At 37.5% G+C, this 18,670-nt stretch overlaps 1 protein-coding gene across 2 annotated transcripts in view; it reads left to right on the top strand.

Moving 5' to 3' along the window:
* Positions 1-1,386: 1,386 nt before the first annotated feature.
* LOC134218433 (uncharacterized) overlaps positions 1,387-18,670 on the top strand; it is a 914,466-nt gene continuing 897,182 nt past the window's right edge. For both annotated transcript variants that reach the window (XM_062697419.1, XM_062697417.1), the window contains exon 1: positions 1,387-3,198. The gene's annotated coding sequence lies outside the window, so the exon portion shown is untranslated. The remainder of the gene's footprint in view (positions 3,199-18,670) is intronic.

Here is an 18,670-nt window from a genome sequence, read left to right as displayed (position 1 = left end):
ACATTAGGGTGATTTTTTATGTGTAATGAGTTCATTACTATTTTCTATACTAATAGTAAGTAATAAATGCGTCTTAGCATTTATTTAATTGAATAAAACAAATATTGGTAAGGAAAATTATTTTGAGCTTTTTAGTGGAATGTTTTCACTTGTCATACAAGGGAAATATTAGTACTTTTTAGAATAAAATATAATAATAGTTTTTGAGACCGCCAAGTTTTGATTGATTTTGAAGACGCAGTATTTTCATTGGTTGGTTTCATCTTTAAATCGATTGTATCAGCTTCCTAAGAAACCATCAGTACTCAACGAAACAGTACAGTGCAGGATCCCACGAAAACAAATTTTACATTTTGAGCCTGTGCTTCTTTGGATCTTTATCTGCAACAATAATAATAATTGACTATTTTCTAACAAGTTTGTATTTGTAGCTTTGAAGCTGCGGAAGCTTTGTACTGTACCTACAAGCTGGACGTAGTAGATTTATATTATTCACAAACTCTTCTTTAATGATCACAGCAAAATTAGAGTGCGATTTTGTGTTGCTTCCGTCTTGATGGAGATATGATTCAAATCCTTTATCTGAACCATTGAGTTTGATAACCTTTCTGTTGCAACAGACCACGGTAACTTCGTAAATATAAAACTTTCATTGGTGAAAAAAGCCCTAATTTACAATTTGATGTGAATTACGCCGAATAGATTACCGTTTTGACTCAAATTACGAACATGACTCATATTTCGAACACTCGCTTTTAAACGGTTGTTTTGATTGTATTCGTGTAATTTTCTCCACAAAAGCTTGAGCTTGTTTGTGATCTTGATCCTCAGTGTGGAAAAGCAATGAAAATTTTAGTTTTAGGGCGCTAAAACGCAAGTGTTCCGAATATGAGTCATGTTCGGGATTTGAGGCAAAACGGTACTAGATTGTAAAAAATACTAAATAATATGCCCAGTTCATATACAGCTTTTGGTAGGTTCTTATACAGAATTGCTAGAAAACCTAACAGTCGCTGGTTGAGTGTAGAGAGGGTTTTCAATTACTGTATTTGGAAAAAGCGCTGATTCATCTATCCTACACGCCCGAATGACAAGCATTGGTTGGAATGGCAATTCTCAAAACATATTACTTTTTCCAGGTTTAAGAATAGTAAAAGAAACCTAGCCAAAATCGTGCTGTCCATGCTCGTCGGTAGGCTTCTGCGATCGCCTAAGAAAGAAAAGTGTTCCACTCTCTTGGTTGCTCCGCCACGCTCTCACCTGTGGGTACGGTTTCGTCGGTGCTGTTGATCCGTCGTCGTCACCTTCTCAACCCGATCGCGAACTGCGGATCGCCGCAACAGTGCCAAGCAACCGTTGGCTCAGCATTCGTTCGTAGACCGTCGCTGCGGTGAGATCTTGTGTGTGACGTCGATCGAGCGGGCACCGAGTACGTGTGTGTGGAAAACCGCGGATTCTCGACTTCCCGTTCCCGAGGAGAAAGGCCAGTGGCTCGTCGCGGGCGAAAGCAAGAACAACTGCAATAACTCAGACGAGTGGATAAAAAAAAACTGGTGTGGAAATAAGTTCGCGCGCGCGTGTTAGTGAGCAACGGGTTCGTCGCTGGATGATAGTCGCGAAGTGCGTTGAAGTTCCCGTTTCTTTTTTTACTGGTCGGTTGTTGTTTCTGAGGAGGAAGTTTCTTTTTGCCTCCCGGGGTCGGACCCATGCAGAGTTCGTTGTGGGTTGGTATGTGTGCGCGTTTCCCGAACGTCTCCGAGTGTGACTTTTACTTGCGGAGGCATTGCGGAAGCTCTTCTGAGGGGGGATTATCGCGTTTCACTAAGGAGAATTTCGCCTGAATATTGATGTGTAGAACAGCCCAGTGAAGCAAATTAGCATACATTTTGTGCGTATCGAAAAGAGTTTGGTGAACTACTTGAGTAACATATCGAGTGAGCAAAGTGCGTGTGGGGCAAAGAAAAAGTCCAGACGGATGAATATTAGCGAAGACAGGAAGGCAACGAAGCGAAATCAATTTGGGATTCAGGTGGTGTTCGATGAAATGGGCTGTTGTCTGTCAGCAGTTCTACTTTCGATGGTATTCGCCTGAGGCTACGTGCTTTTTCGTGGATTAGAAACAACACAATGAGAAGGTTGAAGCCATATAGCTGTTAAGTGATCAGACCGAAGAAAGTGTATTTGATCGTGTTCTGGTTGATTAAAACACCAATCAAAAAGGCTGTTGTCAGCACAAAAGAAGCGAGAGGGAGACGAATTTTCCGACCAGGTACAGATATGGTTGGAAGTGAAACTAGTTGCTTGGTGTAAGTGCCCGGCTGGTAATTGAAAGGCCTTGAATCCAAGTGAAGTGAGCACGTAAGAAGAACCTATTGGTGTCAGCATCGGTTACGCTTTGCAGCATCTACCGGAACAAAGCCATCACGGAACTAATCCCCCGTTTCGGAAGACAAACAACTCAGTTTCAACACAGTGTCGGTGTTTGTAGAAAATATCTCTCTTGCTAACGGATTGCTCCGGATCGGGCGTTGAATGTACCAGAGTTGACATAACCCATATTTCGCCATTCAAGCCTCCATGCAAGTGTTGCAAATGATAGTTAAACCAAACAAGATTGAAGCAAATCTCGGTTTGTTTGTGTGTGTGTTTGTATGTGCATCGGAAATAAGCAAAGGAAGAAAAATGCTCTAACCCCTAAGAGGATTAAAGCTTGAATCAACACACCTCTTCGAGACGGTGCGTCGAAAAAAAAACCGAACGACCCAAAGGAAAAGGAAAGTGGAGCGGAAAATCCTTTAACCCTTCTTGGAACGAAACGAACCGTGGAAGACCCAATACCAGTAATTTTCTTTTCTCCGTCGTGGAATATTTGCGTAGTTTGACAACGCAGGGAGGGAAAACGAGAGGCGGTTGACTGTCGCCACCGTAAGCTGACCCCTTGCCAGTGCTTCAAAGTGATTGTGAAGAATGTTTTCAAAAGGGTGAGAATCCTCAGCTGGTGGAAAACAACACCAAAGTTAAATTCAAGTGATTAATTCGAAACAAAGGGAGTTAGTGTTTTTTTTGGAAGAAAGCGAGTGATGCAGCGGATGAAATAGAAACCTTTCTTCAAGTTGATACTTAGTGGAGAATAATTACTGGCACCATTTGCGCGGATTATGTTCATGGTTTGCACCGGGTGAATATCTTCAAAATAAGGTAAGGAAGGATTATGGTTTTTCTTTCAATTAAAGAAAACTTTGTTGTCGTTTGTCAACTAAAATATGTACATAAGCTTGATATGATCACGTTATTTTCGGTAATGTTCTACAAAATATTAATAAATCAGTACTTTTAAAAGCAAAAATTGCAATTAGACGATTATGTAGGAAAGGAAGGTCTTGCTACTAGAGAACAAGACCACTTTTGTAGCCCCACTATGGTGCCAATGAAAATGATATTAAAAAATTTCTAAAAATGGTAATATTACCAGTTTTATTACCCCCAATAACGTTAACAACGATATTGAATACGTTCCAAATTGATAACGTGGCAGTCAGCTGCTGAGAGGAAGCAGAAAGAGCCGTACACTGAAACAGTGAAAATGGTCGTTCTGTAGAGTTTGATGAGTTTTTCAGGGTGAGCACCCCACAATAATCCAGAGATAGAACGAAGAAAGTTTCCAGGTACAAACCAATTAGGGTATTTAAAAGTTGTTATTACATATTATCTTTATTAGAGAGACTTGCAGCCCTAGGCTGGCTCATCTCTGTATTCCAAAGTCAAGTTTTAGTTTATGTCATCCTTCAACAGCATGAGTAGCAGTTTACCTGAGTTCCACTTCTCAATAAACAAAACCGATTTAGTTTTTTGCTAAGGATAATGCATTTTTGCACATGGGCTTCTTAGACAGATCACGGCATCATCTGCATATTTTTTGAGTGTACATTAACCTTCCAAAAAAAATACATAGACATTATGGTTGTGGGCCACCATGAATAGCTTTTGACACACGACAGCCACGGCAAATCCGAATAATGTCAATAAACTTGTAGTTTGATAGCATACATAACACTGGACGACAAAATCAGAAATAAAAATGTATTCGCGATGCTTATGTGTTCCATCTGTAGCTCTCGACGTCTAAAATCGACTGGTCACTGGCGTTTGTTGTTTACGTGGAAAAAATTAGAGATTAATTGGTCACAAAGTAGGAACGGGTTCATCGCTTCAACGGCGTTGAAGTTACTTGCATGTTTGATTGCATGCTCATATGAGTGAAATTTTTATTATTTATTACGATATCTGAATGTCTTCATTAGTGTTTTCAGTCAAAATTAGGCCTTCCAGGTAAAACAATAGATTTGAAAACTGTTCAGCAGATTATAAACATAACAGCATATGGAGACGCATGGTAAATTTGTGTAATGATTCGTCTTGAGATTAAACTTTTTAGGCAAATTTTATCACATCCATTTTATTAAATAAATTAACAAGTGTGCACGCATTTGTATTGAACCTATAACTCTAAGCGCAATACTCCAGAGGCAGAGCTCCAGAGACTTGGATGGACATGCTGGGTTGATTCCGATTGGATATCAGGCGTAGTTGACCTTATAAACCAATTGATATTAATTCCAGGACGATTTGGCGAACCTAGGACGGTGAAAAGAGAGAAGTTCGAAGTGAGAAATGAGAAGTGAGACGCCTTACTTTTCATTCATCATTTCTCAGAGAAGTGAGAAGTGAGACTCTTGGCAAACTGACATATTCGGCCATATGACCTATTCGACCAAAAGAGGTATGGATAATTTGGCAAGAAGTCATTTGGCACAACTGCCATCTATCTATATATACTTCATGAAGTCATGAATCCATATGATGAAATGGATAACAAATATCATCGCTTTATACCTGGCTAAAACATACTTTCTCCGAAAGGATAACGTCTTTTTAAATTTATCTACAATCGGCGTAACTATGTGGATTTAGGCGGACATAAATCGGAAAATCGACTTTCACCAATCATGTTTTCACTATTTTTTTTTTCAAAAGAAGATTCAAAAGATAAGAAATCCTTAAAATGTCAGGTCCCTACGAGTTAAAGTTTTTGAGATATTAGTTATCGAAGATCAGAGAAGGTAAGAAACGTAGGTTTTCTCTTCAAAATTTTGCTTTCCTTCATACCAGTTTTTGAAAGGTTTTTTTTCTGATACGATACCAAGGTTTATACATATATTGCACTATCAGACCCGACGAGCTTCGTTTTGCCCAAAATTGATTTATACTCTGATTAATTTTCGAGTTATGAGAAAATTGATGTTTCATTTGTATGGGAGCTCCCCTGTGCGAAGGGGGGAGGGATCTCGAACCATCTTAAGATCCTTCCCCGGTACCAAAAACCTCTGCACAGAAATGTTCACGCTGATCGTTTCAGTAGTTTAGGGGTCTATAAGGTTCAGGCTGACAGAAATTCATTTTCATGTATATAGATTGTGAAGAAAATTAAAAGAGCTTGCATATCGTATTAACAAAAATTTGATATCATGAATGAAAAAAATAATTAAAAATAAAAATAAGAAGAAAACACTGAAAAATAGAGATATTTTCAACTTTGCAATTCAGCCACTTTTTTCCCCGCATTTACCCGCGGAAATATTTAGTTATGGATAATTTTTTGGATGTGTACTTTCAGGTTTCCACGGATAATCTAAAAAAAACAAATTCACTGTCTTCGACCAGAGGTCGCATAGACTGAACATTTAACATCTAGCTTTAGACAACGGACAGGTCATTCACGCAACAACCAGTGGACCAGTGGGAGAACTTTTCGCTTTACGAAAAGTTTTCTCCTTACCGGGGCGGGAGTCGAACCCACACTCCTCAGCACATGCTAACCGCAGGGCCACGAAGCCCATCTTGCGCAAACTTGCGAAGACGAGATTTGAAAAAAACACGTGTGACCAAAACATGTTTTTTCCCTCAATGTGCATCATAGCAAAACAAATTTCAACATTCATAATTAATGAAAAAAATGTCACTTATCATCAAAACAAAAAAAAATATATGTCAGGCAATTTAAAAACGAAATTTTAATGAATTTCATTTTCTGTAATTGAAAAGGTCACTAGACATTTAGGCATTAGAAAATTGTTCCAGTTGGTTTCATATTTGCATAGTAATAACTTGCAAATACAGGAACAATCGGGATATCGAGAAGGACATTCTTGTGAGACCGCATTGAACTTGGTGTTATCCAAATGGAAAGAAAACATGGAGCGTAAAAATACTATCGTTGCTGTATTTTTGGAACTCAAACGCGCATTTGAGACAATTTCAAGGCCCTTATTGTTAAAAAAATCAAGCGCTTTGGAATTTCGGGTTCTGCATATGAATGGTTCAGGAGCTATCTATCTGAAAGAACTCAAAGGACTGCTTTTAATAATTGTGTTTCAAATCCCGTGGAAAGCAATCTTGGTGTTCCTCAGGGAACTGTATTAGGGCTCGCTTTATTTATTATGTATATTAATGGCATGGGACGGTGTCGTGACGCTTATGCGCCATTCGGCTGGTAATCAAAATTACCAACCGACAACAATATGGATTGCGTGCTATCGCTAGAACAATTAACAGAAGTTTGTTCCAACAATGAACAGACTGTTTGTTCCAGAACTAGATCAAGTAGGGGAAGAGGCCCCAAAACGCCCCCCCGATGCAAAACGCCTTTTGTGGTTTCCGTCATATTTACCGTCATTAAGATGGCCGTAACAAAACTAGCATAGCATAGCATAGCATAGCATATGTGATTGTACAAATCGTGGGTGGCTATACAATGCTCAATTGAGCAATCTACTGTATATTGTCGCAAATTGGTACTTGGGATTAGTACCTTTTCCTATACAGTAGCAGTTGTATACCTGGCCACGTCCTTACAATCACGGAAGGAAGGGAAGGAATGTTAGTTCAACATCTACTAGTGAAGATGCAGGGAACCCATACTACCTTCATAGATGTCTCGGGAAGGAAAATTTGTGTTAGTGGGAAAGGTGAATAATAGGGAGCTCTATTCGACAATATAGAGCGTTTGTCAATAACAGTATATGCTGTAAAAATAATAAAATATATTCATCAATTTACTTACGAACCGTCCGAAGGAAAAACAAAACAAAACACAAAATTTCGGCAAATCGCGCGATCGTTCCGCCGTCCGAAACAAGAGCCAACTCGCACTGCACTAATTAACTTTATTACCGACCGCGCAATGCAAAACACAAAATTTCGGCAAATCGCGCGATCGTCCCGCCGTCCGAAACAAGAGCCAACTCGCACTGCCACTTTTAGATTGGCAACACGAAAGTCTAATTATTTCGATTAAACAACCATTAAGATGGCCGTAACAAAACTAGATCTAAAATTATGTAGGTTAGGCGAAAAAAGTTGCAAAATAGTGTATGGGAAGGTCGGAAAAACCGAAAATGTCCACATTTTAAAGAAACATCTAACATTTTGGCGAGGCAAAACGCCCTAGTGGTGCTAAACTACAATGTACTTGCGTCTCCACGCACTATCCATACCAGAATGCTGATTCACCGACGCATGGTACTTTGTGCCCTAGTAGTTGCCAGCTAAAAGGCGTTTTGCCTCATGAATTTTCCGGCAACAGAATATCACCACTTTTTTGAAATGTGAATAATATCAATATGATTGAGATTTTTGACAATTTTTGAATGGCTTCAACTAGCTATCTTGTTTAACTGTTGCATAATGTAAAAATACCCATGAATAGCGTTACAAATGAGACAATAAAGCAGTGTTTGCTTAGCTAGGGCATTTTGCCCCCCCTTCCCCTATCAGATTGCTGAACCTTAATAACTGAACCAAACTTCTTTATCATTCTCTCTTCCTCTAGCGCACGTATTCTTTCATATTGGTAGGTGTCGGTCTGTCGTGTAGTTCGCATCTCGGTTCGCATGCAGCACCGTTCGGCCCATCATTTGGCACCATCATTTGTATCGGTTGATGACAGTCAACCAATGATGATGCACTGCTAGATAGATTTATTTGTCAAACTTTGCTGTTGATTTTGCCAACGATTATATCTACTACAATATCCGTCGCCTCCACTTTTTTCATAGCAACCGAATATTGAGATTTTCTTTTGTACCGAATTTCAATATGGTTCTATTTATGATTTTCAGAAGAAATTCGTTTTTCTGATCTGTGTCCAATCTAATCCAAATTCAATCCGATCATATTCCATCTTATCCAAATCCTACCAAACACAAAACCAATTTAAATCAAAGCCAATCAATTCAAATTAATTCTAATACAAATTCAATCTAATCTAAATCCGATCAAATCGAAATGAAGTCTTGTCTCAATACGATCTAGTCAAAATCCAATCAAATCCAAACACAATCTTTTCCGAAGCCAATTTTATCCAAATCGGAACTAATCCAAGTCGACTCTAATCCAAAAAAAAATCAAATTCGAATCCAATTAAACCTAAATCCAATAAAGTTCAAATTGAAAACCAATCTTATTCGAATAAAAACTAATCCAAACCGGTTTTGATTTAAATCAAATCTTATCCAAATGCAATGTATTTTAAATCCAACCTTATCCGTATCTAATCTTATTCAAATCCAAAACAATACAAATCCAATCAAATTCGAATCCAATCTAATTCAAATCCTATTTAATCCTAATCCAATTGATATAAATCCACTCTAATCCAAATCCGATCAAATCTAAAGCCATTCAAATCCAAACTAATTCGAATTCAATCTAAACCAAATTTACTCAAATCCAAATCCAATTAAATCCAAATCCAACCTAATCTGAATCCACTCTTATGCAAAGCCGATCTAATCCAAATCCATTCAAACCCAACCTAATTCGAATCCAATATAATCCGAATCCGATCTAATCCTAATTCATTCAAATCCAAACCCAATTAAATCCAAATACAACCCAATACGAATCCAATCCAATACTAATCTAATCTGATCCAAATCCAATCTTATCCAAATCCAATCTTGTCCAAGTTCAGTCTAATCCAAATCCAATCTAATCTAAATCCAATCTCATCCAAATCCATTCTGATTCGAAACCGATTTAATCCAAATCCAATCAAACCCAAATTCAACCTAATTCGAATACAATCTAATTCGAATCCGAACTAATTCAAATCAAATTTTGTTCAAATTCAATCTATCCCAAATCCACTCTAATCCAAATCCGATCTTATCCAAATCTATTTAACTCTAAATCCAATTAAATCCAAATTTAAACAAATTTGAATCCGATCCAATCCAAATCCAGTCTTATCCAAATTCAACCTAATCCAAATCCAATCTTATCCAACTCAGATCTAATCTAAATCCACTCTGATTCAAATCCGATCTACTCCAAATCCATTAAAATCCAACCTAATTCGAATCCAACCAAATCCAAATCCAATTACATCTGAATCCAACCTTATTCGAATCAAATCTAATCCAAGTCCGATCTAATCCCAATCCAATATATCCAAATTAAATCTTATCCAATCAAATTTACCAACCGAAAACAATATGGATTGCGTGCTCGAAGGAATTCTCAAAAAGGTTTCTAAATGAATCTTCGAAATTTCCTAGAAAAGTTGCTAAAAAAATCCAGATGAACGAGCGAAAGAATACCTTTAAGAATTTTCGATAGAATCCCTGAAAATCTGAAGAAATTCCTGAATAAAATTTCGAAGTAACTTCAAGAAATTCTTTCTAGAGTATCCCAATCGTTCCCCAGCTTAACCCCAGTAAGTGTGACTTCTAAACTATCTTGCTTCATCAGAAGAACCCCAAAAAAAAACACTTTTTTCTTGCGTACAGATATTATCCAAACTGAGCTTTATTTCCTGGTGAAGAAAACAAATGTTAAAGTTGAATAAGGCCTTTTAGGTTTTCTCATCCTTAAAGCATTTTTGTAGCGGGAGTATTTTGGCATAGGTAATTGGTATTGTTTATATCAAAAACGTTTGATTCTGAGAACCGAAAAAAGGTATTTAGAAAAAATATTTTTTTGAAGTCAATGGTAAGAAATTATTGGATATTGAAAAGATTTTATTTTAATAAGGCTTGTAGTTAAAAGCTTTTTGCAGTAAAAGCTATTTTTGCTATGATAGTTTTTATTCCAAAGGCCTACTCAATTGAGTACCTTTTCGGTCTGAAAGAACATCCCATAGAGGTCTTCTCGTTTTTTTTCAAAGTCTGCACTCGAATTAGGACATCTTCCTTTAACGGTTCATTCGGATTTTTTGTTATTTTATTATAATCTAGCCCTTAAATTGAGCCATGAAAGCCAATGGAAGGGATAAACTGTAGAGAAATGGTAACTCGACTTGAATCGAGTCAAGCACGAGAAACTGAGAACGGCCTTACTGTTTAGGTTGAAACACGTATCTGTCAAAGGTACAATCAAGTGGTGGAATAAAATGAGATCCTACAAACTCGTTTTTTGACAAGTGTATAGGAATACGACCCGTAATGCTGGGTAGACACCTTTAGGTGGTGTGTTACGGGGTAAGATCTACCACGGTTACATTGCCAGCTACAGGCAAATCCTGACCCAATGAATACCTTCCTTATTATCCAACTCCGTGGTACTTATGAGGGTGTCGCTAAGTCGGTGGCCTCTCGTTAAGTAAGTACTACATCAACACTTCCTTCCTCTCCCTAGTTACGGTGAAGATGGGCGTGGCCAGGAGTAGTAATCCTCATGCTTTTGTTATTTTTGTTTAAGACTGGAATCAAGGACCACTCCCCTTCTTGATTTCTGATAGCATTCTAGATAAGGATCTCAAAAGTAAAACATGAGTATCACTAGTGTCCAATCTACGAATTACACCGTAACAATGCTAATGCTATGCTAATGCTAATGCTAAGTGTATAGGAATACTGTCGCGGTTTTCCAAATGTCCACGCAAAACCCACAGGTTATTGACAAAGTCCTACGTAGAGGTGTGCACCGCCGCGCCACGCCACCGCCGCCGACATTTTTGCATCGGCGCGCCGTTTAAAATTTTCCACGCCGATTTAAATTTGAAGAAATATGCCAAATTTTCTGTGGAAATTCCGAAGATTCAGTGGCAGGTCCGTAGAATGATAGATTTCAACAACATCACGTTGAAACTCCAGAGAATTTTTGGGGAAGATACCAATGATTTTCATGAAAATTCTATACAATTTCTCATTAAAATATCGAAAAGCTCTGCGTAAGAACTAGGCTAAAAACTTCGTGTGAAAATTGCAAAGAATTTTCCGTTGAATTAAAAAAAAATAAAAAATCATTAAAATTGATTTTTTGAACGGCAAAAAATGTCGTTCGGCAGAAAGCCATATGGCCGAAGACCACAAGGCTAAAAGTTGTTTGGCCGTATATGTAGTTTAACCGAAAACACTATTTGGTAGAAGTAAAGCTTGTTTTAATGTTGTGAAATCATCGATTATGTTTACTTAATTTGACATCCAAAATTAATTTTGATATTGGTTTCCGAAAACAAACACATTTTGATGTCCCACCATTCAATTCAGTAATAGGTATACAGCAAAATGAGATAAAAATATGTCATCAATCATGATGATTCATATTTGAAAACAAATTATAAATCAATTTGATGTCAAAATCAAAATATGTTTTCTATATGCTCTCATTATGTTTTCAGATTTTGCTAAGGTATCTAGCATAAGGTTATTTGCCCAAGAATGTCATTTGGTGAAACAGTTCATTTGACTTAATTACAATTTTCGAGATCTCTTTGGAATTACCAAGAGCAGCTCCTTGTTTTTACCAAGGAGAATTGTTGGGAATTTACATGAGAATCTCTTCAGATTATCCACGGAAAGTTCCTATTTAGTTTCTGTTGAGTATTCTTTGAAATTTACACAGGCAATTGTGACTGGTAAAAGGGATGCTTTAACGTTGACTTCCTGAATCTAGAATGTTTGAGACAATTAGTTTTTTTTTATCCTTTATTAGAGTGATTTTTTGCAGGGATAAGTTCATCACTAAACGGCTAGTTTGGCCTAGTCAACTTTAAAACAACGGAAAAATGCTCGAAATTTTTAATGATTTTTTTTTGGATTTCTGCAGAAAATTCTTTCTATTTTTGATAAGAAATTGAGAAAAGCGACAGGCAGCCAAACTGGTAATTTGGCCGAAAAAGTCGTTTGCCCTAACATGTCGTCTAGCCGAAACGATCATTGACCGAAAATGCCGTTTAGTCGAAAAGGATTTTTGTCAGAATGGGCCTTTTGGCCAAAATGTCAATGACTGAACGGGTGATATTGTCAAAAATGCCACTCGTTTAGCTAAATGGCCTTTTTGTCAATTGACCATTGAACAAAATTCAGTAGCCTCTCTACTTTTAGGTCGATACTGGCCCTTAGACCAAAACCATTTAGCCAGACCAGACCAGACCATTTAACAAAACTAAACGTTTAACGTTTTAACTGTTTTTTTTTCAATTTCGTTTATTTGGTAGGGTTTTAACTGTTATCAGGTTATCAGCGAAAAGGAACATTTGGCCGAACTTGTGAAAAGTTGTCTTTTGGCTAAAAATGCTGTTCGGCCGCAAAAGTCATTTGACCGAATAGATCATTTGACCAAGAACGTCTTTCGGTAAGATCTCCCAGATAACCAGAGTGCATGCATAATAGAATTGTTTTTCTATTATGTGAGGCCTATGATGACAAATTAAATTGTATACCAGTTGTGAAAACGCTTTTTAACAAGCTCTATTTGAGAGATAATCCGATATCATTTGAGTTTGGTTGCAGGTATATGTGATGTCAACAAATGAAACTGGAATAAACTCGTAAAATAGCCTACTATGCAGGAAAATTTATAAATAAACTGATGAGCTTTGCACCACAATGCAATTTTAATGAAATTAGGATCGGCAAACGATTTCAAACGTGCTTTTGCGATGTGGGTTCGTCTGGGATGTCATTTGGAAGAAAGATCCATTTGGCACAAAAATGTCCTCTCTGCAACCTCCTTTGAAAAGTGTTGTACGGCTGAATTTATCATTGTGCCAAAATGGCGTTTAGCCGAATAGGTCATTTGACAGGAAATGCCGTTCGGACGAAAGGGTTCTTTTGCAGGAAGGATATTTCCGGGCCAAACAACTATTCCTATCAAACTGCATTTTCGGTCAATGATTTTTTTTCAGCTGTTTGTCGCTTTCGGTCAAACCATTTTCGACCTGATAACAGTTTCCTTCAATTTGGCTTAATGGGATTTGGTTAGATGACTTCTGGCTTAAAGGCCAGTATCAACTTAAAAAGTAGAGAGGTTACGAAAGCTCGTTCATCAGGCCAAATGGATGGATATTTTTGACTAAATTACAACTAAACTAAACTGAACACCGGCACATCCTTTATAGTCAGCAGACTACGCATAAGGTTAGAGGTGCCGGTAGGGCCCAGTACGAGTCTTTACTAACCTTATACAGAAATAAGAAAGACTTCGGAAGCTAACGATCATCCACTGTAGCGTTTAGTTAAAGAAATACTTGTCTTAATAGTTAATTAATGTTTCGTAGTAATAGCAGTAGCGGTAGTAGTATTACTAGTAAGTTGTAGCAAAAAAACTTAGTAGATTCACTAACCTCTATTCGCGTAATGATCTTTTCTAGTAGACAATATTACCGTTGAGATTTTCAAATTCATTCTACAAACACTTAAAAATAATAAAAATTTCAAACTATAGGAAAGGTCGAAATAACATTCTTTATATTTATATGACCATAGAACTATTTATTGAGCCATAAATGTGTTTGTGTATGAAATGTGTATGGACCAGCTCCCGGCTGAACTTCTCAAACATGGCAGTGAGCAGCTTTATGAAGTTCTGCACCATATTATGTCGAAAATATGGGAAGACGAGGGAATGCCTGCTAGCTGGTTGGACGGCCTCATTTGCCCTCTATTTAAGAAAGGGCACAGACTGGAGTGCGCCAATTACCGAGGAATAACCCTCCTTAATTCGGCGTACAAAATTATGTCCCGTATTCTGTTCAACAGATTGAGACCGCTTGAAGAGTCCTTCGAATACCAAGCAGGTTTTCGTGAGGGCCGATCAACGACGGATCAAATGTTTACCCTGAGACAAATCCTTGATAAATTCCGGGAGTACAACTTGCAGACACATCATCTGTTTATTGATTTCAAGGCGGCGTGAAACGGAATGAATTATGGCAAATTATGCTTGAACATGGTTTTCCGGCGAAACTGATACGAAACTGATTCGTATAACGTTGGACGGATCGAAATCAAGTGTAAGGGTTGCGGATGAAATATCGACGTCATTTGTTACCTTAGATGGATTAAAGCAGGGTGATGCACTCTCGAATCTACTGTTCAATATAGCGCTCGAGGGAGCGATTAGGAGAGCTGGTGTGCAAAGAAGCGGTACCATTATCACAAAATCGCATATGCTCCTGGGATTTGCGGACGATATCGATATTATCGGAATTGATCGCCGCGTGCCGTGCCTTTTAAGAGGGAGACAGCGAGGATTGGACTCACGATCAATACCAGCAAAACGAAGTACATTGTCGCTGGCAATCAACGTGGGTTCATTAGTGGTGGTGGTTGCGAAATGGTGCTGGATGGTGAAAAATTTGAAGTGGTAGAAGAATTTGTGTATCTTGGAACATTAGTGACGTGCGATAATGATGTTACCCGCGAGGTGAAAAGGCGTATTGCAGCTGCAAATAGGGCTTATTAAGGACTTCGTAACCAGCTTAAGTCCCGTAGTCTGCAAACGAAAACAAAACTCACGCTGTATACTACTCTGATTCTTCCGGTGGCTTTATACGGCCATGAGACATGGACGTTAAAGGAGGCTGATCGGAGAGCTCTCGGAGTGTTTGAGCGTAAGGTGCTGCGGACAATACTCGGCGGTAAACAGGAGAACGGCATCTGGCGGCGTCGTATGAATCACGAATTGTACCAGGTGTATAAAGGGCTGGATATTATTAAGCTTATACAACACGGCAGACTACGGTGGGCTGGTCACGTTGTTCGTATGCCGGAAGAACGTCAAGCGAAGATCATATTTAGTAGAGAACCCGGAAGAGGCCGCAGGCTTCGTGGAAGGCCGCGTACACGATGGCTTTTTGCAGTTGAAGAGGACCTGAGGGCGCTCAATGTTCAGGGTGACTGGAAGCGATTGGCCCAGAATCGAGTCCAGTGGAGAAGGATACTCCATTCGGCGTAGGTTCACCGAAGAGCTGTAGCCCATCAAGTAAGTATGAAATGTTAAAGTTGGACTTTTATTTCCGTAGGTAAGGTACAGCGTAGGTTACCCTTCAAAGATAGGTATTTGTTGACGCAACAAGGTTTGCAAATAATATAGACTTGAACTGAATAACGTGAGATACACAAAATGACTGAGACAGATAGGGTTTGGGTGAATTGAACAGGGTGAGACGAAGTGACATCGTGTGAAACGTTCGACGTAATGGGAAATGAACTTTTCAACCCTCCTAAAACCTGTATCTTAATTGGTTGAACGCATATGGCTCGACGACATAGTGATACACAATTCTCAAAATAGCTTTTTTATATTATGATACGTTTTCCAACATAGTCTGTTGTCTGACTATTTATTTGACTCATATAACCGAAGGGATCACAGCAACCACTGCGCGCGGACGGCTGCTGCTAAATTTTGCTGTCAAGTTTTTTCACCCGTTTTTGTTATTTGGCTGGTGGACAATTGTCTTAAACTACTTTTTTTTTTAAATATTAAGTGTGATTTTAAATATTAAGTGCAGTGATGTGGTGCCCACGCTGGTTGCAACCCATTCATCCAGGTTACGGATACATTCGGTGAGAGGTTCCAATTTTATCTCTTTTTTGTGTTATTATGTGCATCTTTACAATTATTAAATCATTGTAACATATAATAGTGCCTTTAGGCTAATATTTAGTTGGGATTATTGACTAAATGACTTGACTCTGATTTTATCGCTTTCGATACAGAGAAAGAACAAGCTTGCATGAGCGTTCTGTATTGAAAAGATAATCGTAGATTTGTTAATAGTTTGCACCACAAATAGATTGTAGTTCACCCAACTAGTTAATCTCTAGTTTTATTTTTTTATGTCTAAATATTGAGTTCGGCATTTGAAAAATTAATTATTAAAAATAACAAGATGCTTTAACAACTTTTATAACACAGTGTTTTATAAAATAGTTTTCAAGAAATTCTACCCGGGTAGAAGAAAACAGCAAAACAATAACAATTGTTACTTTTATTATATGCATAACTGAATAGCAAAATTTGATATTAGGTTGTTTGATATAGTTGCTAAAATAGAAAAAATAATGACAGAGATTGTTCGAGCGAATAACTCATAAATGACTCATTTTGGCATTATAGTATCAAACTAATAGCAAAATATTTGCAAAAAAGAAAATGCCAAAATCAGTTATTATTGATATGTTGAAAACTCAGATGATGATTAAATAACAAATTTGTTGTGATAGCAAAGTTTGTTTTTCATTTGTTGTGCTGCTCTCCTTACAACAACACATGAATAACGGATTTTGATAAAATAAGAAAGTGTGTTTGTTATTTTATGTTATTCATGAATAGCATAAAAATAACAAAACCTGATGTCACAGCAAATTTTGTTATTTTTATGTTATTAGTTTGATTTTCATCCTTACCCGGGTATACATTCAATATTTTACCCTTCTGATGTATTTTCGATTAGTGGGAAGTATTACATGAAATGTCCACAAACATTTTAGTTATTAATCAGGATTATGTTCCATACGTCAATGTCATATACTATGAAATATTCGATAGCCGCTCGCAGTGCACGCCTAAGCTAGAATTAAAGAAAATATGTCACACATTATTGACTGAATAAGGTTTATAAATGCGCTTTAAGTTTTCGTATTTTATCCGTAAATAGGTTATGCGTAAAAAAAATAAAGTGACAATTTGCAAAGGCTTTCTAAAATCATATAAACAAAATCTCGAGCGGAAGGTGGAGGAACTTGGATTCTAATGAGGCTCCAAATCCCATCACCATCCAGTGATTTAGCGAAGCTTATTGTGGCTTTGCAATAAACAAGATTTAGATATGGACAGTGAGAATATCATATTCATTTTAACTATTGTTATTGCGCTTAGTTGCGCTTGTTATATTTAATATATCGATTGAATCCCATATACCTTCTACATTCTACCTTTCTCATACATAAGCTTCTTCATGTGAAATTGATTAAACTTACCATTTTCATATTAATTGTTATTATATTCATTATACTCATTATTTCATATATCAATTTTCCTTCTTAGACTGCTTTGCGGAATGGATGGCATATAGAAAAATGTCTACCATTTCCATTCCCAAATCCTGGTAATAAATAAAATAGTGCCTAATAGATCGTGTTTAAATGCGCGTCGGTTTGGTTGAAGTAACGCGTTTCTCGATATGCAGAAGACATCGAGCTATGATTATTATGCGAGATATTATCGTAAGCGCGGGACATTCCTGATAATAAATAAACGTTGATAAAGCGTGCTTTATTAGTGTCCATCGATTCGGCCGTATAAGTGCGATCTTTATGCATTGTATAGTTTCTCTCCTCGTAGCGCGACCGTGAAGATAAAGGAATTTTTAAAATTAATTAGTGCGATATTGAAAGTATTTGTTTAAAAGTAGAACGGTCTCGAGGCCACGGATTTTTGTTCTGTTTTGCGCGGTAAATAATTCATTAAATTAAGTGCGCGATCGGACGGGTTTGTTCTAAACAGGACGGTCTCGAGATCGCGATTATTGTTCTACTTTGTGCGGTCAATAATTGAACTAGTTAATGCGCGAAAATAAAACTACACGTTACACACAGCATTCCGTTTACCAAAACGAACCCCGCTACACTCCCTACCCCATATATCCGACATCCCAGTGATTTCTCGTGGAAGTGCAGATGACTCGTCGGCTTCCATCAAAGCGAGTATCACGTCAACATTCTCCTACCCATTCCTTAATTGGCCTGCATTCGGACACGGCCGGCGCTGGTATTGCTTTATATTGGGTCACCAGTTTTTACACATTGAGGATGATGTTAGTCCCAAACATTATCTGTTGGTTCTCTGTGTAATTACAGCTGACCTGGCAGTAACGAAGTAGCAACCGTGGGCGGCCAATCATGCTCATGCTCATGCTCATTCTATTTATTTGACTCATATAACCTTATCATCAGACGTTACTTAGAACTCAGATATTAGAATGAATTAACGAAATACACAATAATCCAAAACCCCGTTTCTATCTGTAAAATAAAAAAAAAGCTTAAGCGAATATGTCTTGTACCATAATATTATAACAGAATTTTCAGAATCTCGATTATATGATCACAATCTAAAATATCCCATTACATTTTTATTCAAGATTTGTTACTTGGAGGCGACAACATTACCACCCGTCAACATAGACTACTTTTAGGTTGATACCTAAAAGTCATATCCAAGTCATGTCATATCCAAGAAATTATATGTTCTACTTTTACGTTAAACTAATTCACTGTCGTTGTAACTATTTTTTTATCTGGATTTACAATTGACAGACAGGCTGTAAAAATAACTACGACAAATCATAAACAATAACAGACATTTTAATATTATACTA

This window comes from Armigeres subalbatus, chromosome 2 (genome assembly GCF_024139115.2).
Source record: "Armigeres subalbatus isolate Guangzhou_Male chromosome 2, GZ_Asu_2, whole genome shotgun sequence".
NCBI classification, from domain to species: domain Eukaryota; kingdom Metazoa; phylum Arthropoda; class Insecta; order Diptera; family Culicidae; genus Armigeres; species Armigeres subalbatus.
This window is presented reverse-complemented; position numbering and strand designations above follow the sequence as displayed.